The sequence below is a fragment of the Pleurodeles waltl genome, chromosome 10 (assembly GCF_031143425.1).
Source record: "Pleurodeles waltl isolate 20211129_DDA chromosome 10, aPleWal1.hap1.20221129, whole genome shotgun sequence".
NCBI lineage: Eukaryota > Metazoa > Chordata > Amphibia > Caudata > Salamandridae > Pleurodeles > Pleurodeles waltl.
Window position 1 is genome coordinate 114,971,367 of NC_090449.1, and position 26,369 is coordinate 114,997,735.

At 43.7% G+C, this 26,369-nt stretch overlaps 1 protein-coding gene across 2 annotated transcripts in view; it reads left to right on the forward strand.

Moving 5' to 3' along the window:
* Window positions 1–26,369, forward strand: part of ELFN1 (extracellular leucine rich repeat and fibronectin type III domain containing 1) — a 661,360-nt gene that overhangs the window by 423,758 nt on the left and 211,233 nt on the right. The window lies entirely within an intron of this gene.

The window sequence follows — 26,369 nt, forward strand, 5'->3', positions numbered from 1 at the left end:
AATTCTTCCAAATTAAAAGACCAGGGATGAAGAGGCTTCCCCTTTTTGGCTTGATCTGCACTGCTCTTCTGTCATGATCAGTGTCGGTGGACGGTGCTAGCAGAAGGCCAAACTAGGCAAATTGCCTAAGGGGACACCAGGAGGACTCACTGATTGCAGAAAAGGATAGCAAAATTGTCCCAAAAGGGTGGTAAAATGCCACTTTGGCATGGAAAGGAAAACAATCTTTGCCATGAGCATCAGTGGTATCAGAAACGTCATGCTCCTCATTGAAAACACCTTTGTGCATGGAAGTGTCACTCAGGTGCATTAAGGGTTTGATTTTGCCCTCAGACTGAAATATGGAAGTAAATTCCATTTATCCCTACAGAAAAGTGCTCAAAGTATGTGGACTTTCCTTGAATGAATTCTTGATATGACACTTACGTTTTTTTCCGAAGTGGTGTGTATTTCCAGCACATATGTGTCAATATTTAAAGCCGCAACTGGGAGGGTTGCCATGCCTTTGGCGCGCCCACTTGCGCGTCCTGTTTTGGATCTCATTCGGCACGCGCCGCAGCGCGATAGTGCTTGTCTTTTCCGGTTTTGCCGCCAAAAGCAGCCCAGTGTTTAAATAGAATGAAAGGGGATATGATTATGCTGCGCGTGTCTAAAAATGGGTCATATGAGAATATGCCGGGGACCAGTTCATTCATAGAACAAAGGAGGGAGCACGTGGGCATCTACAGCGGCTGGAGAATGGGATTTGAAACACTGTCCTAGGACAGTTTTTTTAAAGGATGAATTGCTACGCTGTGCAGTAGTCTCGCTGCATATGCGATTTTTGCACACACCGTCTTCAAACAGATGGTGGGTTCGTGTGTTCTTTTTGCACTAATCCCCATTTCCTCTGACGTCTTCTGCCCTTAAGCCTGGTGTGATTTGCATGTTTTCACTTCCGTTTCCTGTTCAGAGATCCTCTTTTGCACTTATTAGCAAATATCGTCCACATAACGTCCGTAAACGTGTATCCCTTTAAGCCATTTCAAGCAACAAATAGCCTCATCCTCTATGTTGCACTTTGCCTCCCCTGACTATAGTTCTGGACTCATTATTGCTGCCTAGGTTATCCTGCCTCTTACATCTGCCTTCTAATTTTTCCCTTCAAGCTTCCTGTCGCATTCCCGCCTCTCCTTCAGCTTTACTAGGTCGTGTCCCCAATTCTGGGCTTTTCTTTAACACCAATTCTGGGAGTTGTAATCTTAGTTCTCTTCGGTTTAGCCCCTCAGGCTAAAGATCTACACATTTAAAGATGTGTTAAAAACAAAGACAGAGCCGATGATGTGTCTTATTGACCTGAACTCTAAGGGCCAGAGGTAGCAAGCCGTTTGCGCCATGCAAACGGCCTCACGCGATGCACATTCACAAATTGCGAGTCGGTACCGACTCGCAATTTGTGAATGCGACACGCAAATAGGAAGGGGTGTTCCCTTCCTATTTGCGACTCGCATCGCAATTCAGAATTGCTTTGTGACCGCGAATGCGGTCGCAAAGCAACTCGCAGTTACCACCAGTGTCACATGGGACCCCTTCCCTTTTGCGAATGTCGACATTAATATTTTTCAGAGCAGGCAGTGGTCCTATGGTATTTTTTTAATTTTGCAACTTGTTTTCCTTTAACGAAAACGGACTGCAAAATGAAAAAAAAAAAACTGCTTTATTTAAACAGCAGTCACAGACATGGAGGTCTGCTGACTTCAGCAGGCCACCATCCCTGTGAGTGCAGGGACACACTATGGGGTCGCAAAAAGCGACCCACCTCATTAATATTAATGAGGTGGGTCTTTGCGACCCCATAGCGAGTCGCAGAAGGTGTCTGAGACACCATTCTGCATATGCTTTTGCGATTCTGAAATTGCGAGTCGCACCGACTCGCAATTTCAGAATCGCAAAAGCATATCTTGCTACATCTGGCCCTAAATCCCATATTTTCAACCAATAGGACTAAGCATTCTGGGACATGTAGTTTTACTTTCATCTTGATTACTAAGGTCGTAAACGCATGGTCATTGCTGCAAGGCACTCTCATCACTAGAGGCCAGGTGGTGGTTTTGCAGCTCAAGCTCAGTTTGTAATTCTTCACAGCATTGCAGTTTTGGGGCACAGCAGTCATTCTTTTCTCTTATTTTCTAATAAGGCTCTACCAGCAATATTTGGAAAAAATAGAACCAAATGGGCTATGAATATTTTGAACTGCTCTAATTATGTTCCAGGTTAACAATGACAACGTCTTCATTATTTAATCACTAGAGACCCTGCACGCTAATGATTAATGAGGGCGGGTTCATTAAATAAGCCTGAACCACATTCTACACTTAAAACACTCACTTTCTAGTCATGAGACTAACGAAGGCAACAAACGTGTCCATCCAAAGACAAGCCGCCCTCCAGAGCAGTAGGCCAGATCCAGATATTCAAGATAATCACTGACTGTGTACATGATTGCAATCAGTTTCTGTATATCTAGTTTGAATTAATCTCATGTAGCGACCCTGAGCATCCACTAGAGGTCAAAATCTTGCATGTCACATAGGACACCCTTTGTGCATTAAATGCTCTCAATATGGACATCCATGAAACACTCAGGCCCTCTTTCAAGTGCTTTCGTATTTGAGTTGGTAATACAGCATCTGGTAAATACCGCAGTGTGTCACATTTACTGGGGGAGATAATACCTCCCCACCCTGAGTCCGGTACATTGAAGCGGGTGCTAATGTGGAAATGCCACACGATTTTCCACGTTTCAAGCTGCAAAACTCAAAATGTTATTGTGGCTCACCACATAAATTTAGACAAGTTTTACTTGGTGGAATTTATGCGACCAAATAGTTCGGTATTTTCACGTTACTTGTAATCCAGATTCCAGCACAAACTTAGATTACATCTGAATAAGAATTTCCGGGGTGCGAGATCTGCTGGCTCCTAGTGTCACAGTTCAGGGGACATGATCCGCATGGATGGCACGGCACTGCAGGCCACCTACTAAATGCCATAGGGTAAAACAGTATCCATGTGTGTCAAGGCCCACATGCGGCCAGGTCTTTTATTCTCCGGGCATTTCCCCTGTGAGCTGGAGCCCTTGGAGGCTGGTTTTGAGGGCCCAGGATCATCCCTGGGCCATCCCTGGTACCTCTGTCAATTTCCCTATCATACCAAGGTTAATTACAGCTGACAATAGGAGGGAGAGGGAGAGGGAGAGGGAGAGGGAGAGGGAGAGGGAGAGGGGGGGGGGGGGGAGAGAGAGAGAGAGAGAGAGAGAGAGAGAGAGAGAGAGAGAGAGAGAGAGAGAGAGAGAGAGAGAGAGAGAGAGAGAGAGAGAGAGAGAGAGAGAGAGAGAGAGAGAGAGAGAGAGAGAGAGAGAGAGAGAGAGAGAGAGAGAGAGAGAGAGAGAGCAATTCGAGATTAAAAGAGAGAAGCGAGAAGGAGAGAGAGAGAGAATGGATGGAAAGAAAGAGTTTGCACTAGGGGATGATGGGAGCTGGCTGGTTTGAGCATGTTTTGCCAGGGCTGCTTTTGGCTTCCGACACACCCCAACCACATCCCAGCATTGACCCCTCATACAGCACCTATTGTGAGCATGTGTGCCCCAACTCCAGCATATGCTCTTAGCAACAGCTTGGCACCACTTCCAGTGTCCCGTACCAGCTTCAGCCTGGCCTTCTCTCGGTGCCAGCTTGGCCACACTTCTAGTGACCACTCTTGGCGCCAATGTGGCCCTTCTTCCAGTGGTGCTACCAGCTAAGTTTGGTAATTCTTTAGAGCACATGCCCTTCTCTCAGGACAAGCCCCATTCAGCCCACCAAACCTGCTCTCATGGCAGCCTACATTCTAAACTCTTTTGTTCGATGTGGTGGTCCATGCAGTGCCCCTGCTTCCAGCAGGGTCGCTCCACCTTACTGCTCTCCCAGTGTGTCCAACAGTGACTGATGCCCCATTGGCCCACTGTGGTCCTGTTGTCGGTGTGCGACAGGATGAGCAGGCAAGAAAATTACAGTCAAGCATGGCTTGGAAATAGTTAAATTTGAGTGGGTTCCTCTATCTCCAAAACCAATGTTTCCCAATCCAAAATGGCCGCATTGTGCTTCTATTTCACACCCTTGCTCTGACTGGTGCGGCGTGCCCAGGTTTTGCAGGTTTTTCTACTGCCCTGCTTTTGTGTCTTCTCCTATTCCGTTTTTCCCTTTAGCGTTACGTCAAGGGAAGCAAGTATGGCAGAATTAAACATTTGCCCCTTTCCTCATGAAAGGAAGCAATACCAACTGTGCCACTTCGCCCTAGGCTTGACATTGCGATGCCTGTGCTTCACAAGTGTGGAGGGTAGAGGACGCCTGTGAGCTGGAAGGGATTTCTAATTAGCTCAGTTAGTCGGTACCGCAAAGGCCTTTAAGTAAATGAAGCTCTGGGCCAGAACTTTTCCCCCACTTCACCAAAAGTTGGAGCAAACTTCGCAAAGGGCACTTCACATGGCTAAACAACTCCTGCAGCATAACTTTACTACATAGGCTTTTAGAAGTGCCGGGAGCCTGTCACGAGTTTGTATGGATGGCACACTGGCATATTAAAACAAGCATCGAGGGCGGTACAGAAGACATCTTTCACCTCATTATGCGTAATTGCCATTAGGCGAACAGACAAGGCAAATCAACAGCACACTCAGCACCAGGTTCAACAACCATAAATTTAATGCCACTCATTCAGGTGACTTTGAGCATTTTAATCAAGCAGAACATGCATAATAAGAGGCCATCTGCATAATGGCTTCACGGACGTTGAGCATAAACAACACTTGTAAAATGCAGGGAAATATCAGAAATATTCATGTAGAACACGTCAGCCCAGGGACTTAAAAATATACCCTCAGAACAATGGCAGCAGCAAACCCCTGGGGCACTCTTCGGCTACTCAACGGACTCTACTGAGCAATTAGCGCTCCTGTTTTAATTCCGCCCAATCTGCTATACATGCGATATGGCGTGCCTGCCCCCGCTTCATCGCGTGCATCCATAATACGTACACCATGAGTGACACTGCTCTGTAGGACACCTCTTTCTTGAGTGTGCCTACGACAGCGGACTCCTCCTCCAAGATAATGTATGTCATTAGAGCAGTGAGCAGTGGATGTTGGAATAGGAAGAAAGCTTGCTCAAAATATTTGACCATGTAAATTTCCAGGTGACGTCTTGCAAGACTAGCACTGCATTAATCAAGTGTGTAGTTAGGTATAGAAAATCTGTACATTCTTACTTGTCGATATTTTGGACCTCGATATTCTGGTCATGATACTATGACCATTGCTTATTCCTTATATTGCAGATTCACAATGGAGTTGGTTGTCCCAGGCACCGGCATGTCTGGATGCAGTACTGTCTTGCCTTCCTCTTTGGCTTGCAGTATTTTGGTTAGGTGGATCTTGGAAATCTTTTATTTCTTGACCATGGAACATTTTTGGTGCAGTCAACGTTGACTCATCCCTGTAGATGCGTTACATTTGCAGTTAATTTGATCTGTAGTGTACCCTGCAAGTCGGAGTATTCTCTGTTTGTATGGCATGCGCTTCTCATTCGGCATTACTTTCACTTGTAGCTGTGTGCAGGCTAGCACTGCATTAACCTGTTCCAGGTACGTTCTCTTACATTTACATAGACCTTGTACAGTGATTGGAGGTCATCTCCAGTGGTTTGTTCTTCGTGACCATGACTTATATACACATAAGGCCATTCTTGCTTCATCCTTTTATGACATATTAAATTCTAGTAGTGCAGTCAAGGGCTAAGGCCATTTGATGGTGGTTTTGGAGTTTTGTTAAGATATGGCATACTGTGTCTCCCGGTAGCTATTGTTGCCTGTTTGGGGATGAAGAGGGTGAATGCTTGGACTGAGCTGAGTAGGTGTTTGTGGCAGTTAGTGCCTTTTAATGGCAGTAGTAAAGTTATACAAATGTAAATTATTTGCAGTGGTGTCACCTTGAAGACCTCTGGTAAATGTGGGGCTTGACCTTATTGTGGAGAAAACCATAAAAAAGGATATATATAGAGAATATTGTCTAGTGAATCATGATGTTTTTAGTTTATTGTTCCAGATGTTTTCCCTACTAACCCCTTACTTCATTCAGCTTGCCCCTACCAGTACATGTATCTTATGTTGGTTATGGTGTTTTCAATGCCAAGAAGACTCGCATCCATTTTTTTCGGGCTATTTGTAGATTGTGTAATTATGTATGTGTTGTGTGGAAAGAATGCTATTTAGGTTGTCTCCTTCTCTGCATAAGAGGGAATCTGTCTCTTTGTGGCTGATGTGTGGATTTTTGGTTAGTTCGTAATTCCGTAAGGGAGGGAAGACATTCTATTGGGCAAAGGTTCAGTTTGCGCAAGAGTGAGATACTGAATGATCAACAGTACACTACTAGTCTATTTGGTGCAAGTGTTCAAGTGCGTACACATTGTGTTTTGTCCTTATTAGTTCTCACACCTCTTTCCTGAATTAATGCATCCATGCGTATGTGGAAATGCCCAGGTGGGGTTTGGTGTGGGCATGTATGCCTTTCATTGGTCTGTATTTGTGGGTTAACTGGTGGGGGGGGTGTAAACACTAAGACTGTGTTGTGTTTTTGGATCTTCATGACCTTTTGCCCAATCTTTGCCCTCTTGCTGTTTTTTGACTGTCCCAAGGCAATATTTAGACTTTGGATTCTATTGGATGAATCACATCTGTACAACTGCCAGACAGTCTTGGCTGGCAATTTTGTCTTGGTCCATCGGGCCCAAAGGGTATTGTTAATTTATCTAGGGTGAATTGATGGCATCAGGCCAGAGGCAGATTTACAGCTGCTTAAAAACTAATTGAGGCACTAAGTTAGAACGAAGAAATACTGGTTTAAAACACCATGAGAGAAATTATGCGGATTATCCTAAAAATGCATTTAAAAAGTTTTTTTAATGGAAATAACAGTTAAAGTATTAACTAAACACTCATGCCAATTTCGTTCGTTTTACACATTTTCTGGTACACTGTGGTAGTCACAGTACCTGGGATAAGCAGAATGGTTTAGAAGGAGTAAACACACTTGCACTAGGGAATCATGTGAGATGGGAAGTTCTGGTGGCTCTCGGTATATGTGAAGTAAAAAAAAAACATCATTCAGAAGGTAACAGAACTCCTCCATTTATGCTCCAGGATCTGGAAGAGCATCCCCATCGCCACGAGGACCTCTCAAATCTTGCCCCAGTTTAGGAAGGAGTTAAAGACACACCTCTTTAAATAACACCATATCACGATAAAGAAAGAGTCCACATTCCTGCTCACAACATAGCTTGCTCTACAATCACTCATTGACAGTGTCTTTTCACTTGACTGGGTACAGCTCTCCACTGCTTTCTGGGTATGTTTGCGCTATAACCATGCTGCATGACTACACATATGCATAAGTACATACACAGAAGATCAAAGCTAATCATTGCATCTAATAATAACCACACAATCAAACTGTGTGAGCAATAACCAATGGGCATGGAGAAGGCCAGCCCGGGTGGATAGAAGAACCCCAAAGTTTTTGTAGGTGCATATTTTGACCTAGTGCTATTTAAGAATGGAACCTAACAAGCCAGTTGTCTACATTTCCCGATCCTAGCCAAGTCTTTTTGAAGGACTTTAAGAGTAATCAATTCATTGTTTGTCTGTAAGCGCTCCCATAGTTCAACAGTGACAAAAAAATCAGTGCCATAGGGCTGTGACCACTGAAAATTGTTTTTGAACCCTTGGAACAAAGCATTGCACCCACATTATTTTAGGACAGTAGGACATGCACCATGCCAATCTTGGTAGATGCAAATTCTTGTTTCTTCTGAGGGAACACCTGAAGGCACTTTGAATAAACGGCTCATGACCAAAGTAGTGCAGAGATCAAACAAATCCTTTGGTTTACCCTATCCTTAGATGAAATCTGACCTCCACTGTTCAGAAGAAAACACACTACACAACCATGTCAATGTACAGAATCCAATAGCTCAGGACTAGGCAAAGGCAATATGTACAAGACGCCCTCCCAGCACCCAATAAGCCTTGTATTGAAAAACGTACTTCTTTTTTTCAAACTCCCCTTTTCTGTGTTCATGATCAGAAGATCTCCACTTTTGATCTCTATGCTTTCAAGACCCAAACCCAGAAACCTAATTTTCACAATTCATAATGTATTTGCAACATGGCACTATTTAAAGAGCCCATTGGTGCCTCAAATCATTCTTGCTTCAACTTCAGACTTCTGTAATTAGCATCTTAAAATATGCCTTGAGTCCCACTCACCTTCTTTTAAATAATTCTCCTCTCAGGACATTTTCAAAAGCTCCTCATGGTCTAAGTTGCAGGGCAAGAGTGGAGAACCCTCTCTCTGTCTCTCCCTCTCTGTCTCTCCCTCTCTCTGTCTCTCTTCCTCTCTCTCCATCTGTCTCGACTTCTCCCCTGTCTCTTCTCCCTCTCAAATCGCTTTCTCTCTACTTCTGCCTCCCTCTCCTTCTCTTTTCCTTGAAGCCTCCCGTTCTTACTGCAGTTAACTTCAGGGATCTAGATAAAGTGACAGAGGCCCCAGACTTGGCCCCAAAGAGCTCTAGCCCACTGGGGAAATGCCCGGTGGAATAAAAGGGCTGTCCAGCCCGGCCAACTTGTTGAAAGCTGTGAAAGGGACCTTGGGGCATACAGGACCAGGAGGCAGTTGTGATAACTTGTAGCATCACAAAGTGAATGTTCAAAGGATCAGCAGCCTTCTTATTAGCAGTAACTTGACACTGCACGTCTCTTCTAGTGTGTGCTCACCATTAATCCCTGGTTTATGAGTATGTGTTGATTGTGCATATCCAGAGTACGTTATAAGTGTTGAGTGAAAACACTATGTTGGCATCCTTATTAGTATAAAAAGGCCAGACCTTAATGAAAACAAGTCTGTTCAACCTGATGCTCTCTCGTGCCCACACATCACCCTACGCCTCTGTAGGTTCTGAGCCCCAACTCATCCCACCGATACCATTGCTATAAGAACCGTAGGAAGTAGTAAGGGTTTCAGACCCAATGCACTCTCTATTGACTCCCTCGCTGCCACTTGGCGCTTCCATGCAGCGTATTGAAATGGACGAGGGACCTCCATAAAGATGATGGGCCAGATGTATCAAAGGGTTTTACCCATTCTGTGTCTATGGGAAAGTGTTCATACATATGGCCCGATGCTTCTTTGTGAGGCCTCTTACAGCATTTACCAAAATGTGCCTTCTATCTCCTCCTCCTGACTCCAGCTCCTCATCACTGCCACCATGTGATGTTATTTGATTCCCTTCACCTCTTCTCTTATTGCACTCTGTGCCCTTATTGTGCTCAGTATTTGCCTCTTCCCCTCTTTGTAAGATGTATCATGCTCATATATGATTCTCAGCTCGCATCCCACATTTTACCTCTCATGTTTTGCTCTCCCTAGTCTGCACCTTCTCCTCTTATACATACATTTCAGTTTGTCAGTGAGTGAGGATCCCGAAGCCATCAGTGCTTCGGATCATGAACATGTTGGTGGCTGTGCCAGGTAATTGCACATAACAAAACTACCACCTTTCACATCTTGCTTCCTTTTTAATTTTTTTTTTTTCCTATTTCTCTCCATTTTTATCGTCTCTCACCACTCCCTTTTTGTCTCTCTTCTCAATTCTCTCTCTTCTCTTCTCTTTATCTTACTCTTCTTGCATCCCTTTATTGAGCTCCTGCTTCTCCTATTTCTCTTACTGTCCTTAGCTTTCTTCCATCCTTCTTTCTCTCTGTCTCTTCAGCCATTTCTCACATTCTCTTTCTCGTTATCTCTCCTTATATCCCATTTCTGTCACTTCTCCGATCACACCCTCTCTCTACCTCTCTCTCTCTCGTATCTCCTTCTTACCACCCTCTCCATCCTGCTCCCTGACTTTAGTCGTCTTGCAGATAGAGTCTTCTTGTTGGTAGTTTCACTGTGCCTCAGTCTCCTGACATCATTTCTCATCACCCCTTGTCCCTTTCCCTCTTCTTCTTCCCACCTCTGCCCTCTCACTTCTTCTCCTACTAATTGTTATTCCATGCGGACCATTAGCTGCCTGCTTAATCCTCCACCCACACCTCACCAGCCATTCCAGCATCCCCTTTAATGAGCCTCTCTGGCTTTGTCTTTGCTCTCACACACACACACACGTCTTCCTTTCCACTCTCTTCTTTTGCTGTCTGTTCCCGTGCCACTAGTAGTCCGTTCCTTCTTACGGACTCTCCACCTCACCCTCCTGCGAGTCACTCATGCCTCTCTGCTTGCCCTGTCCATCACTTAGGCCTTCCTATAGCTCTTGTGCTTTATTATTCCTCTCCAGTTTGCCATTCATGTTTCTCAAATGTTTTCTCACCTAGTGCTGCCTCCCAACCCCTTTATGTCAGTCACACCTTTGTACCTTCCAGTCCTCTCCTCTCTGCTTGTGTCCGTGTCTCTCTACTTCATTCCAAACCACACATATCTTAGACAGGAAGAATGACTTTAAATGTTTCAGAGAGTTCTTGAGAGGGTTGTTGAGCTCAACCTCCTCCTTCACCCACTGATTGCTATAAATGTCATTTATCACATTCATTAGCTGTGGGTTGATTGTAACTGGACTGGAAGAAACTCTGCTGTGTGTCAGGTATACCTTTAACAGGAGGGAAGGGCTGAGGAAAAGTCAATCCAATGTTTTTGTATCGCTGACAGGACAGTAAGACCAGTGGGGCGTGAGCCGAATCATTGTCTGTTTCACATCTGGTGCAAAGTCTGAAGTCAACAGGGCTGGAGCAAGGTTGCTCAGGTGTTACATGGCCTCCTGGAAGAATCAACCACATTCCATGTGCAGCTCTGAAAAATAAGTGCAGTTAGTTAAGAGTCAGGTATGTGCCAGGTGCACCTCTTGCAAGCTGCTGTAAGCCTTGGGCAATAAGTAGTTCCAGAACGGGGAGCACTCAGTAGTTCTCTTCCAATTAGATCATGGTAGTTCTCACATTTTCACAACACTCTTTTATTCATTTGTTTCTTACATATCTTTTAAAACAGCCAAACAGTAAACATGTTTTGCTCTCTGTGAACTTCTTCAGGGCCTACTGGAAAATGACTCCTTCTGCAGATGCATTCCCATTCTTAGGCACTCCTGGTCTCCTCTCCCACTCATACAGGGGTTTCCAGGGCTGCAGATGAAGTCACCTTAGTATGTCAAGATTAATTTTCCTCCCGATATCTGTTTCACATTGTGGCCTCCCTTGCATCTTCAAGAGTAGAGTCAATTGAAGACTTACTAAATTAATGATAATTATAAATTAATAAATGCTGGACTGCAAAGAAGCAAAACTTTGTGGAGCCCACAACTCTCAAGGGTATCAAGAGTTGGTGGGCTCTCATGGACACCTGAAGACTACCCAAGACTCATGGGTGAACAGTAGACTGAGCAGTGAGTTTGTTGGACAATGCCAGTGAGCTTGTCAGCCATCATTATCATCCTTGCATCAGTACAAATACCGCAGGTCTAGGTAGTTGTCACAGAATGCTAAACGGAAGGACTCAAAAACAGAATTTCTGAAGTCGAGCTTCAGGTGATACAGAAATACCTTGTTTTGTTTAACACTTTCGGACATGGCATTTCCCTAATTTCACTTATTCCCACCTACCAATATGTTAGCCAATGCCCTAACTCACCCATTTATCCATCCATGCACTCGCTCATATCTTTATCTAGCTATTAATGCATATAACCAAAGATTCACCCACATAACTGTCTCACCCATTCATCTATGAATACACTAAGTCACCCAATCACACATTTATTAATCCAAGCACTCACTCAGTTATCTACCTACTCATGCAGTCAGCCATCCATACAATTATTGACACATTTTTGTATTGATCCACACACTGATCCAAATACCACACACATAAACTCTTAAATCAATGAAGAAGCACTTTCACTTATTAAAAAAGAGCCTTCTTGCCTTTCAAATGGGTTGTTGTGCTTGTCGGAATACTCCCCTGTCTCGATACCTCTCTTCTTCCTTCCTACATGTCACTCTGTCTCTTGCTTTGTTCTTGCAAGCTCTCACCCCTCTCACTTTCTCCTTTTCTCCATGTCACTCATGTGCCCTCCCCATTGTACTTTGCCGGTGGCTTTATTCCCTTCTGCACGGGATTTCTCATTTGCCTTTTAATTTCATTAGAAATTTTATGTCACATTCCTGTGACTTAATTACACCAAAAATTAAAGCAATGGAAGCAGACAGAGGGATAGAAATAATGTCCACTGTTTTCTCCAGGGGTTTTGCTGGCTCCATCTTTTGGTGCACAGCTTGATTGGATCATTGATTTCCCCACAAGGCCCATCTATCTGTCTCTCAGTGCTAACAAAGCATCCCGCAATGAACTCAAGCGTGAATGCGCATTGCTGTAAGAAAGAGGCGCAGAATGTACAACCTCCCTTTCTGCATCTCAGACTACTCTCCTCTTTTGCCCATGTGTTATAAACTATTTGGCAACATCAATGGAATCAGCACTATATAAACCGGGCTGCTGATATGATATTTCCCATTGAATCCATTTGCAGACAAGATATCACACATCACTTCATTAGCTGTTGTTTTATGATCCTTGGAATATGTTTGCTGTTGAATCAAGGCCATTGGACCTGGTTGCATTGCTGCTGTGACTCATGGATTTAGTTTGCTGTGAAGACATTCCCTACAGGATGTGTTTGCTGTCATGCTTTGATTCATGAATTTAGTGTGCTGTGAAGATATTCCCTGCAGGCTGCATTTACTGTCATGCTGTGACCCATGGATTTAGTTTGCTGTGAAGATATTCTCTACAGGATCTATTTGCAGGCATGCTGTGATCCATAGATTTCTCTTCTGTGAAGCTATTCCCTACAGGATGCGTTTGCTGTCATGATATGACTCAAGAAATATTATAGGTATCAAGATATTATAGATGGTGTGAGTTTGCTGTTTAGATAAAACCTTGGGAGCCTATTTGCCTTCATGCTATGACCAGTGCTTAATTTGAGCTGGTGGTTTCTGGTGCTCGGCACCAGCACTTCATTGTCAACTCTGGCACTAATGACAGTCTGCCACATGATGGTGCTGTTTGTTTAATTTAGAAATGAGCACAACAATTGCAAAGTATTAATTCATCATACTTTAACAATGACTAATATCTGCCGCTTAGACCATCCTTATAGCTTTTGGGGTCTGGAATAGTGAGAACTGCCACACTTGTAGGAGAATGATGGTGAGTAGTTGTGTTGATACTGTCTTTAGCAGCTCTGGCAGGGGCACTGCTTGGTGCATGCTGCATAGCCCAGGCACTTATTATGTTTTACAAATTAAGCACTGGCCATGACCCATGGATTTAATTTGCAGTAGAGAGATTACCTACATGATTTGTTTGCTGTGCAGATTTAAAGCTTCATGTATGAAAGTACACCAGGAGGTGTGATGCTTTTCACTCTATACTGAAGGCAAGCTGGATGGAAAGCACATGAACCCGCTTTGATGTATTTCTTCTATCCTTCTGCTATTCTCCTCTGCATGGAAAGAGTTAATAACTTTATGCACATACATTTCACAGACGGGCTGGTCTGTTCTGTTCAGTAAGCAGAAAGACCGCAGTGCATCAGGGTATTATGCCTGCCAAATTTGTAGGCAATTAATTTGCAATATTTTAGCTATGCTCTACTTAACACAAAAATCCTAGAATTGTAATAGGAATAGTAAATGTGTGATATTTTTACAACTTCAAATAGATAAACTATATCTAATCGTATTCATGGCTCTGTACTGCAAAAACCTGGGGCTCTGGTCGGTTTGTCAACAGACTTTTTGCACACGAAATGTGAGGTTGCTTTGGAGGTGGCAATTGAGACGTGCACGCAGGTAGAACTGTAAGACTGGAAGAAGTACCGTACTATTAATTCATGGTCTACATATAAGATTAACTCAGAAATCCAGAAGTATGGAAATGGGGATGTCTCGAGGTGTAGAAATCCTAAAGTCTGGAAGTATATAAATCCAGAAGTCTAGAATTATGGAAATCTGGGTGTGTGGAAGTATAGAAATCCAGAAGTCTAGAATTATGGAAATCTGGGTGTATGGAAGTATATAAATCCAGAAGTCTAGAATTATGGAAATCTGGGTGTGTGGAAGTATAGAAATCCAGAAGTCTGAAAGTACTTTGGCTGATCATTCATTTGACTCCATTAGTACTTCAACCTGGCTATTTCTTGAAGCAGCACATTACTTAAACCAGCCCATTATTTCAATGTAAGCACTACTTCAACTTGTGCACTACTTCAACTTTATAATTACTTTCCCATGAATTTGACAGTCCTTAACTTCAACCTGGACATTTTTGTGGCCTGGTTATTACTTCAACAGGTCATCATTTTGACCTAACCATTATTTTGACTGACTATTACTTTGACTAGACCAACATTTTTCCATTCCGATGACAATTTAGGCGCAAGAGCCAGATTGAAGTACTAGTCAGTCAAATGGGTCATCAGGTTGTGGGAATAGTTACGCCGCAGCAACGCCCATCCAAGGCGATGCTCAACTTGAACTAATGGTAATCAGAGCTGTGGGATTCAAAGTAAGAATGCAGCGCCATGCCCTCCTGGTTGGACCGATGACTGTAGGTTCTTCTTTTGGTACTGAAGCGTCAGCGGGGTGATGCTAAAGACCAAGGTATTTGGTATAGCACGTACCAAGGAACAGCATCACCCTTTTATTGGTAATGCATTTAGTAACTTTTATACTACTAGTTTGTACCTGATTCCAGACCCCAAACGTTATGGGACCTTTTGTTATAGAATGTAAATGTAAGATGGAATGTTTGGGTTTGGTATGTTTCTATGTATGAGGGAAGGGGCAGTTGGCGGTAGACAGAGTTAACGCCCGTTCTAGATGGTATGCTCTTCAGGATATGGAATCAATCTCCTTAAAAATAAAGCTTGTGTACATTACACACAACACAAAATTCAAGCAAGTGCATCCCTTGTCTACCTTGTGACCTGCCACTCTAGCTATCTTCATTGACATACATCAGTTAATGCCTCTATGCTGTGTATCTCAGTCACGTATTGACTCTACTCCGATCTCTCGGTTACTACTCCCACTAAAAATGTGGACCAGATCATATACTCTGTGATAATTGTCTAGTGCCTTGTTGGAGCTTCTCCGTTTTTCCATAAATTATACTGTTGTCGCAAAGATCGCTGAACACGTCTTTACCGTGATGTTGAAAACCTGCAATGTGAAGCCCCCAGCCGACCACGCTTGGTCGAGTCCTTGCTGTATAAGAATGTATAAGAAAAATTGAAAAATTATTACCATTTAATGCCCTTGATTGGTAATTTGAGTTTGTGGATGTGCTATCTTAATGTCATTTTTGTGAAAAAAATAAAAAATCGCTTCTTAACTACCTTTTAACAATTTGGGGAGGAGTATTTTATACAGGGTTGTGCGTTTTTTTCCTCCCTATGTTTGATTTCCTTATATTGGATATTGGATATTGTATGAATTAGGAAGCTATTTTTTTCAGATGTGCCTGTTTATATTTTCCTTACATGCTTTAGCGTAGCTCCCCGTTCGACCTTAATTGAAATCCGTGCTTCAAATGGAAAAACAGTACGGGCCCATTTAAAGCACTGACTAAGATGATAAACCGATAAACTCCGGTTTTGCCGCGGACGGAAACGTGGCTCCTTGTTATGAATGAAATCGCCATTCAGCACCATGGACAGCAAGCCCCACCCACTCTGGTGTGTACACATACACACGCGAGGACGCTCTGCCGCACTGATTACCTCGACTACGTCTGAGTTTTTTAAGGATACGCGCTGTTCTCAGGACTGGAACAGGAGAGTCCTCCCAGCACCCTGAATCTACCGGGGTTTAGTATCTGGGACTTCCTGAATGAAATACTCTTTCTTTATGTTTTTTTATTTTTGCAGTTTTATGTGGTGCGAACTGGCACCAAGGGCATTGGAGCGCTTTACTTGACAACTAGTTACATAACACAAGGTGATTTTTTTTTTTTTGCACGGTGAGATTAAGTGAGTTTCCCAGGATCACAGGATTTTCAACGAATGCTGGATTCTGGACTCCATCCCTCCAACCAGGTTCCCTAGTTCCAAACTCAGTAGCGCTTACCATAACGGCACCTACTCCCCTGTGGTGAATGACCAGGGACCCTGTATCAGAAGACATCTGAAATGATCAGGCGCAGCCCGTCCTTTAGGGCGGAGGGGCCATGCCCCCCCACCTTTTGCCCCTCACGAAGAGTGCGGTCAGGCTGAACAAAGGTCAGCCTGACAGACACTCTTCATGTTCAGCTCAGGCAGCCAGGAGCGAGACATGCGCGATTTGAGCAGACTCTTGGCTGCCTGAGCTGAACTTTGCTGGGCTGAAGAGGTCACAGCTCCCTTGGGCGTGACCTCCTCAGCTCAGCAAAGGTGCCTCGAGGCCCTCCCCCGGGTGACGAGGGAAGCGTCACCCATTGACTTCGACCTGGGCGCTTCAGGTTCAAGCCCCGAAGCGCCTAGGGCGAGTATCAATCAGTGACACCTCGTCACAGAGTGGGGTGGAGTCATCAGTCTCACTGACCCCTTCCCACTCTGTGACAAAGTTGGGACTGCTGCCTTCATTCATTGCTGAGCTAGGGTCAGCTAGAGAGGGAAGGCAGCAGTCCCAACCCTCCTGGGACCTCCAAGCTGAATGTAAGTGTGTGTGTGATCTTTTTAAATGAATGTTTGGTGCATGTGTGTATGGTTGAATGTTGATGAGTGTTGTTAATGGATGTGCGTGCGTGTGTGTGTGAAAGAATGAGTGTGAGTGTGCTTCCCGCCCGCCCCCTCCCTCCTAAAACTACAGGCCGCCACTGCAAATGATATAAATGAATAATATTGATTTTCATCTTTCACAGTGCACTGTGGGAGGAATGGTGCCACACCTGGGAAACATTGCAGGTGCCACACCTGTCAAAAAAAGGTCTCTCCCTGAGCAGGAGGATGGGCATTCAGGGACAGATGTACATAGCCTTGGCTTTGCGATTTCCTTGTAGCAAATTTTTGCTATTCGCTATTAGGAAATCGCAAACAGCTATGTACAAGAGTTTTCACTGTTTGTGATTCCCTGTCAGTTGCAATTGACCTACCTTATTAATATTTATGATCTAAGGTGCATTTTGCGACCTATTGGGAATCGCTAAAAGCACAGGGATGGTGGTCTGCTGGGGACAGCAGACCACCATGTCTGTGTTTGCTTTTGAATAAAAAAAAGCTATTTTTTTTTGAAGTGCAGCCCATTTTCCTGATATATTTAAAAAACAAAAAATAAGTTTTCTTTTCATTTTTTAAGAGTATGCAGAAGTCCATGGTTCATGACTACTGCCTGCTCTTAAAAAATGTTTTTACGAACTTTCACAAAGTCTTCCTGTTTGCGAATGGGTTACACCCAATTGAATTTGGTGGTAAATAGTGAATGTCTTGCAACCGCATTTCGGTCGCAAGACATTCATATGTACCACTGCGAGTCGCTGTTAGGAAGGGACACACTTAAGACGCCAATTCCTAATACCGAATCACTAACATATATGGCGATTTGGCAATAGGTTACTGATTTGCAAAATAGGGTTTGGTACGTAGAAAATGCTTTTTTCTAGTCGCAAATGGCCAAATTCACAGATTTTGCGAGAGGAAAAATGCTTCGTGCTTCGGGCCCTCAGTTACCTAAGCTGGTAGGACACACAACCTTTGTTGCAATCATTTCACCACAATAACATATAAGCAGTGTGTAAATGTCAGAGTGGAAGGAATGCTCTTTTCTTATGAATGGCAAAACCATGAAACACGACTCAGCCCATTATCAGTAGGCACCTATAAGGTACTTGACTAATAAAAACATTGAAACCTGATGAAACTAAACAGAAAAATAGCTGAACTGAGAATGTATCTACCCTAATGCATTGCTGAAAGGCTGGTGCAACATGTGACACTATAATATAAAACTGTGTGTGGGTGTGTGAACAGCACCTGTGAATAGCTCTGAAATGTTGTTGAAATGTTTGCCAAAACATTATACAGATATGTGAAAAATGTTGAAGTAATGGGCTGGTTTTAAGTAATCTTGTGGTCCAAGGAATGGCCAGGTTTAAGTACCAATCAGTCAAATGAATAGGCAGGCAAAGTAATGGTCAGCGTGAAGAAGTAGTCAATCAAAGTAGTGGTCAGGTTGAAATAATAGTCAAACTGATCTAATGGTTTGGTTACAGTAGCAGGCACTCAAATAATAGTCAGTCCAATCGATGGTTGGGTCAATAGTTAGATCAATGAAATAAAGGAGTTAATGTATAGCCAGGTATCCTGATCTCCTCAGCACAGGTCTTGAAGGTTTAGGGACATTCTAGGAGTATCAAAGTTGAAGCTGCACATACTTTCACCTGAACAAAAGTTCTTGGTGCTTTGACAAGAATAAATTATTGTAATCAATTCCCTGGTTGGTCAACATCAGATTCAGTTCTCATGGTCATTTCTGAATCCTGGTGCCCGGGGCCCGTCTGGTTGCTGGTCCTCAGCACAGTGGCACAACTACAAAGTGGATCGAGATACATGGCTTTGGACCACTTCTCCTAGTTCTTCACTTAGGGCCGTTGTGAGGAGGGCACAGAATGGGCCTCCTAAGCAAGGCCACCACCATGCAGCCCTCACAATCCGTTCATTGACTCGTGGTATCTAGTGGGTCTCCACTTGGTCACGATGATCTGATTACAGGCAGGTGCAGTTCACTCTTTTCTCTACTTTCATTTTCAGTTTTAAATTTTTCACATTTTTCAGTTTCTGTTTTTACCCTTTGCTCGACATGGGTGCGCATGGATTTTCCAAGAAGGGGTCAATAGACATTATTTCTGGAGTAAACAAAGGCTTACTTCTACGATATCTGACACGAGGACACCAACCAGACTCCTAGTAAAGAGTTAGGTGGTGACAGTCTTCTGAGGAGTAGTAGGGAGTCACTACTAGCCTTTTTACATCATCTTCTCCCCCTGCAGCCTCATGCCCTGCCGGGGTCACCAGACCTAAAGCCCAAGAGCAGGCTATATTAGAAGATTAGTGGCCATCAGAAATTACCAACATATGGGTCTTGAAGAAGAGAGAAAGGGGGTTAAAAACTCAGTGTCTGTAAGCTGTAGCGACCAGCTGCGAAGTACAGTCCCTTCTCTTCTTCTGTTGAATAAAAAACAATATGTTGGTGTACCCAAGCTCTGTTTCTCTCAGATTTGAAACAAAATGGTACAATCATCCTACAAATACAGAAAAATAATGATGCACCATTGCTTATAGAAATAAATAATTTCATTTATTTGTGGTGAAGTAGCTGAAAACATTTTGCATACATTTGGAAGGAGAGTTATACTTGGTATTTGACCAAAACATTATAATTACGGATTTCCATACTCCCAGACTACTGGATTTCCAAAATTCCACACTTCTGGTTTTCCATACTTCCACATTTCTAGACTTCCATACTTCCAGATTTCTGGATTTCCATACTTCCAGACTTCTGGATTTCCATACTTCCTGAGCTAGGTATCTGGATTTCCATACTCCTCCAGCTAGATGACTCACTGGGTGTGCAGATGTGGAGGACTATTCCATGTGATATAACTTTAGTCACCCTAGCTATATTTAGGCCTACTGGAATTATGCAGCAGGAGAGGGTCAAATTATGTGGCAGTGTTGAGTAAACTATTCATCAAGAAAAGTCAAATTATTTGGCAAAATGCAGCATATTTTATAATAGTATTGCTTCATTATCCCGTCATTTTTAAACTTGGTAACACTCTCTGGGCATTGGTTGCACCTCATTAATACCAGATTAACACCCAAATATAGCAATAAACAAGAGAAAGGTGACCAGCTTGGCAAAGGACTTTCACTGTGCGGCAACAGGCGCTATCGCATTTTCAGTAACATTTGAGACATTTTACCAAACAATTTTTATGTTACAATCTGCAGATTATGCGGCAGATGATGGATTCTGTGGCAAATGCGGCAATTCCATAACTATGCGAAAATCACCACACAATAGCACAATCCCAGTGGCCCTGCTTAGAGCACCTTGAGTGGATCACACGTGATGGCTCCTCAGACTACACTACTGGTAGTGCTAAGGACCATTTTGCCTTTTTCAGTGATGATTCAGTTAGTATTCAAGCATTAAAAGCTCCATCTTTTTCTCAATTCTAGGTACATTTGTCAGGTGACATTTGTCCTTATAAGACCCGACTAATGACTCCTGGATCGAAACGTCAGCATCACTTCCCTAGGGTGCATTATGCATATCAATATGCACTAGAAGATACTAGATATAAACAGGATCTCAACAATCTACTCCTCTGAATCAGAAGCAACCCAGGGATTATTCAATATCTTGTTTTATATTGTATTATATATTTTAGTATTCACTTTGAGCACTGCATCATCTGCACTGGCAAATCTTTGTAACATACGTTGCGGTGTATGGGCTGTATGTTGTTCCTAGATAAGAAATTCACTTCTATTGACATATGTAGGTGTTGTCTACTCTCACTGTGACCAATTCAGCTGAGTTCACGTATGTTTGTTTGTAAGTAAGATTGAAGCTGAAGATGAATGAGTTCCACGGGACCACTGTTGGACCACAGTAAGCACTGTTCCTGTTGCTCCTTGTGCTCCTGTTACTTCTCCCATCACCACTCTCTTGCTCCCAGGTTGTAGCTCCCTGGTGGTAGGCACTATTTACTTTGCTAATGCCGGATGCCTTTAACATGTGCCAGCATAGACAAAGCCAATAGCAGCCACCTTCCGTGTTACAACTATATAAATGATTGTTTTCTATTTTTTCTAAATGTCCAGGCATAGTGTTATTTTTTTGCATCACACAATTTGTAGAAAATGAAGAATAATTGTTTTCCATACTTCCCTACACTGTTAAACTGGCTGGTCCCCGCTATTGACCTTGCAAGTGCTGGTGCATTTTAAAGGCCTCTGGCACTGGCAAAAGTGCCCCCCTCACAGCATTGGCAGTAAGACCTATTTGCTTTGCTAATGCTTGTTAACGAATGATCCCCTTACACAGTGCATCAATGCCTCAGTAATATTCTGCCATATAACAAAATAAGAACTAAATACAAATTTAAAAATAAGGGTGCAAAAGGGATCATTTTTATATTTTCCCCAGTTCTACTCCTTCCATCCCAACCTCCACAGGGTTCTCCCTCTCGCTTTCTTTTTCTCTTTCATAATCCATCTCCTGGGTGAGGCATCCCTACACAGACATGCCCTTCTAACACAACCATCCTCCTATGGATAGCTATTGCCCCTACTTTGCCACTGTCCTTTCTCTTTGTTTGCCTGATGTTCCACATGAAAGACACGGCAGAGGCAGATATTGTCAAATTCCTGGCACCCTAATAAATTAACCAACAGAGATCTCTCTGACTTTTTTGCAAATTTTCCCAAAGGATGACACTTCTGCTGGGCTTCCCCCATGTAGGTGGATGCTTGAGCAAAGGTCAACACCCTAGATGTTCCTGAAACCAATATATATCAGCTACATAGTATATCCCAGGATGGGCTGCTGGGGAGATGCCTTCTTCAGGAGAAAATTAATTCTCCATGCAGCAACAATCACCATGTTCTGAGAACTCAATGTGGCGTTTTCCTAAATTCCCGCTTCCCTCCCCACAGTGGTGTAATGTGGAGTAATGGAGTAAAAAGGGAAATAATGTCTGGCTCATTCCACTCCAGAGGGGACGCCTCGTCTGATGGCTGCAAAGTGCTTTCCAATTCTCGTTATGCAAACCACTATATAAATGCAAATGTCTATTAGCGCAGGAGAGACAGTTTGTTATTACAGCTTCATCCATTACAGAGACAGCAAGAGATTCCTCAAGCGAGGCTGTGTCATGGTGAATCTACGCGCTAGAGGCAAATGCAAAAACTTTCTATGCTTCGATTACAAAAATCTACAATACAAAATGGTGCTGGGAATTGCCCGCACCTTGTCTCAATTTCCATTTTTACCATTCGGCATTCCATTTTTTCACTTCTTAAGCAAATCGCCTTGTTTTTGTGCCTTCCTCGAGATAGGATAGTCATCATTTATTCAACACACGCATGACATTCAGTTGTCAATAATAATATCTATGATCAGTCCAGGAAATGAGGGCGATCTCATCCGATCCTGGATCCAGCAGCAATTATTGAGCCTGATCTGCTCTTCAGGCTGGATCCAGTAAACCACTTTGAGTTCACCTTAGTTTAATTGGACAACACCCGGACACATTCGGCAGCGCCTGCACATTGTCTGCTTTCCATTCAGAGCATCAACCTGCATGCGGAGAGGGGGCTATCTTATGTACACTTCCAGCTGGGTCTCAAATGAAGGCCTGATTTAAAAGGCAATTAGCCTATCTTTTGTTCTAATATCATCCTTGCTGGGAGTTATCTGCAGCCTAATGCATTGATGCCAATGGAATGGACGGAAGCAAAGGCACATGCTTTGTTTTCACATCACAAGCACTTGAGAGAAACAGTGATTTGGAGGTAAGTTTTTTATTTTGTGCATTCCCTGTAAGTAACAGATATATATGCGTGCATTGTAGAGCGTCACATGTATCTGTACGAGTAAATACACTAATAATTTAAATAGTGTTTACTATTTCTTTTTAAATTGCGTTACTCATCCTAGTGCACGGTGGCAGAGCACTTTACATCAAACACTATACAGAGACAATAAGGCCCATATTTATACTCTGTTTGCGCCAGATTTGCATCATTTTTTCTGATGCAAATTCAGCGCAAACTTAACTCCATATTTATACTTTGACGCTAGACCCGTCTAGCGCCAAATTTATTGAGTTTGAGTCATTTTTTGTACGTGAAAACCTACCTTGCGCTAATGACAGGCAAGGTATGCGTTCCCATGCAAAAAATGACTCTAAGGCATGTGCGCCTTATTTATCCTCTGGCGTCAAAATGACGCACAGGAGGAGGCGGGCCTTAAAACATGGCACCCAGCATGATTTGTGTTGTTTTTTAACGCCTGGGTCAGGGCAGGCGTTAAGGGACCTGTGGGCTCATTTCCATGGAAGCAGTCTACAGGTGCCCTCCCCTGCGCCCAGGGACACCCCCTGCCACCCTCGCCCACCCCTGGAGGACACCCATGGATTGGGGGACCCATCCATAGTGAGTGCAGGTAAGTACAGGTAAGTATATATATATATATTTTTTTTATGTGGCATAGGGGAGTCTAACTTGGACCCCCTTACAAGCCACTGTGCCCAATGGCCATGCCCAGGGGACAGAAGTCCCCTGGGCATGGACATTGGGCAGGGGGCATGACTCCTGTCTTTGTTAAGACTAATCCTAGGACTGGTTTCAGGGTATCACCCTTCATCAGCCAGGCTAGCTGGACTCCAGTGGCATGGGGAGCACGGGACACACGTCTGTGCATACCCTTCCCACTTGGGGCAACAAATGCAAAAAGAACAAGTGATGGACGGCATGCTGAACAATGTCAAACATTCACCCCCAGTACAGAGATCTGTGCCTAAATCCATCGGTTTTCTGCTACCCATGCTGTTCCAGTTTGGACCCAGTCATATGCAAATCAGTCTTGACCCTGTTCCCCATGGGAACAGTCCAGCCTGAACTGCTAAGCCAGGTCCTCCCTGGACTGGAAGCAAGCATCCTAGGACCGGTTTCAGGGAATCACCCATCATCAGCCAGGCTAGCTTGACTCCAGTGGCATGGGGAGCATGGACCCACGTCTGGGTGTACCCTTCCCACTTGGGGCAATGTCCTCCTTCTTTGTTCCTGTCTTAATTTTGCTTGTGCTCTTACTCTGTCTGTCTTAGCCAGTGCTTTAATTACAAAAACCGCTGCCAAAGCCAGTAGGCTTTATCTCGTAGATCTAATGTCCATGCCAGTGCGTTTTGCTGGTGCCCCTATGATGCGTCCGCTGTGTCCGGACATGTCATGTTTAATATGCGGCCGTGCCTTGTGATGTACGCAGTTGTAGGGGCTGGCACACATTAACCTCTCTATGGAATGATGCAGGTGCCATTTTTTATTGACCGATCTAAGTCAGTGAACGCTACTTAGCTCAGCAATTTTAATAAATCAATAATTTTAAGTCGGCAAAAGCACTCGTCGAGCAGTGGCGTAACAAAGGCCCACACAGTCCTCGTGGTGCGGGAGTGGGGCCAGAGTTCTAGAGCCCCCCCTCAGCACAGCACCTGGCCTGAGTGAGTCTGGAGTGGCCCCCCTCCAGGTTCTTTGCAAGGGGGGGGGGCTCCAGTTTCGTTACGTCACTGTTGCTGGGCCCTCCAAAACTTAAACTTAAAAAGAATGTAAATGCATTTGGGGGATAAATTAAGGAGGGATGGAGGGATGGAGGGAAGTAGGGATAGTGGGGAGGAAAGAGGAGTGGGACATTTAATAGAAATAAAATCAGTGGGGACAAGAAGAAACTAGCACAGAAGGAGGAGAGCAGCATGGAGGTCGAAGGGTGGCAGGAGGAGAAGCGCACAACATAGCAAGCAGCGCACGAGAGAGTGAGAGAGAAAGAGCGAGAGAGAGACTGTGGACGATGGGGATCTTGTAAGGGGAGGCACATGAGGTTAAGAGTTAGAAGACACAAGCACTCTCATAAAGGGCTTAACAAAAAGAAATTCATAGTTCCCTAAAATTGAACAATGGAAGAAATCAAGTCAGCCTATTAAGAAAGCTTTTACATAAGCTGTCCTTTAAACACAGAAACTGGAACCTGAACACTACACCCACCTTAAACTTGAGTCTAAGCATATTCTTTACCTCTAACCTTGGGCCTAATACTGAACTGACCCCTACAGTAACCCTAACCCAAGTCCTGACCACAGGCCTAAGGGCCATATGTACGAACACATTTTCCCATAGACACAGAATGGGTAAAACCCTTTGCTACATCTGGCCCTAAGTATCTTAAACACTAAACTTAACATTACCCCTATCCTACCCATGAAATTTACCTTAACCCCAAAAATATAAGCCTATCAGTTTAGTTGTAGTGATGTAGTGGTATATAGTGTATCTTAAGTGTACATTGAAATAGCTCATTTGATACAGTGATTGTGGACTATGCTTAGCTTTCCTTAATGATATTATCACTTTTAGGTGTTTTAATCCCATTGGGTAAACTGATGTGACCCAAAACTACATCTCCCAAAATCTATGCATGTCAAATCCAAGCCTAGTATTGTAATCCCGATGACCTGCCAACATGGACTCATCTGAAACACCACAAAAGTCCCTCAGGTAGGTGAGTCTGGTCCATTGGGCATAACAAGTAAAAATTCAAGCCTGTATTGTTTCCCAGCAATGAAGTAGAAGGACATGTGCAGCTCTGCTGCAGGTAGTATATTTAAGAGCCAGGAGGCAGGGGTACATTTTCAAAATGCAAACATTCTTAGTGCAGCTCAGGCCAAGGAAGCGGAGGAGGCTTCAATATCTATTATTTGGTTTCTACATGATTAGTTTGGCTTCATCTCTAATCCTAGTGTTTCCATTCTTATTATGCTATTGTGCCTCTTGTGCACAGAACCCTTGCATAAAAGTACCCTGGAATGGGAGAGAAAAAATGGAGGGTTTTAGCGCCACCAGATGATGTTTTATGTCTTAACTCTCTTCTATCAGAGGTAGTGTTTAATGGGCCTGTCATGAACGTCTGGCAATCAGGCACTGCCGCATGAGCCAACATAGGAGGACTAGTGTGTGGGCAGGTTTTTCTGGTCCAGGTGAAGGCCCCGAAATCTAAAAAAGATAATGGCCCAGAAGTCGGCCTATCAAGCTGGCCCACTGGTAGTGTCAGACTGCCCTAGAGGCCAATCCAGCACTGATCTGATGTGGAATTCAAAGTCCAGAATAGATGTTGCCTTGATCCTCTTCATGATGGAATACATCAGTGTGATTGACCTGCAATGTCAGCTGGGAATTTCTAGTAGACAGAGGAAGAGGGAAATCTTAATCACATATTAAAACGTGCAGGTTTTCATTTATGTTCGGATATGCATGTATGTTTTGTTTTTATTTTGGCCACACAGCAAAGGTGCATTGTACAAGAGAGGGGTTTGCAATGAGTGTTCAACACGGTGGGCACTCCATGGAGGAGGTGTCACACAGGTAACACATGGCAAACAAGTGGGTACTGAGGAAGATTTCCCATTTGAGATGGAAGAAAGGGATGAGATAATGGGGTGC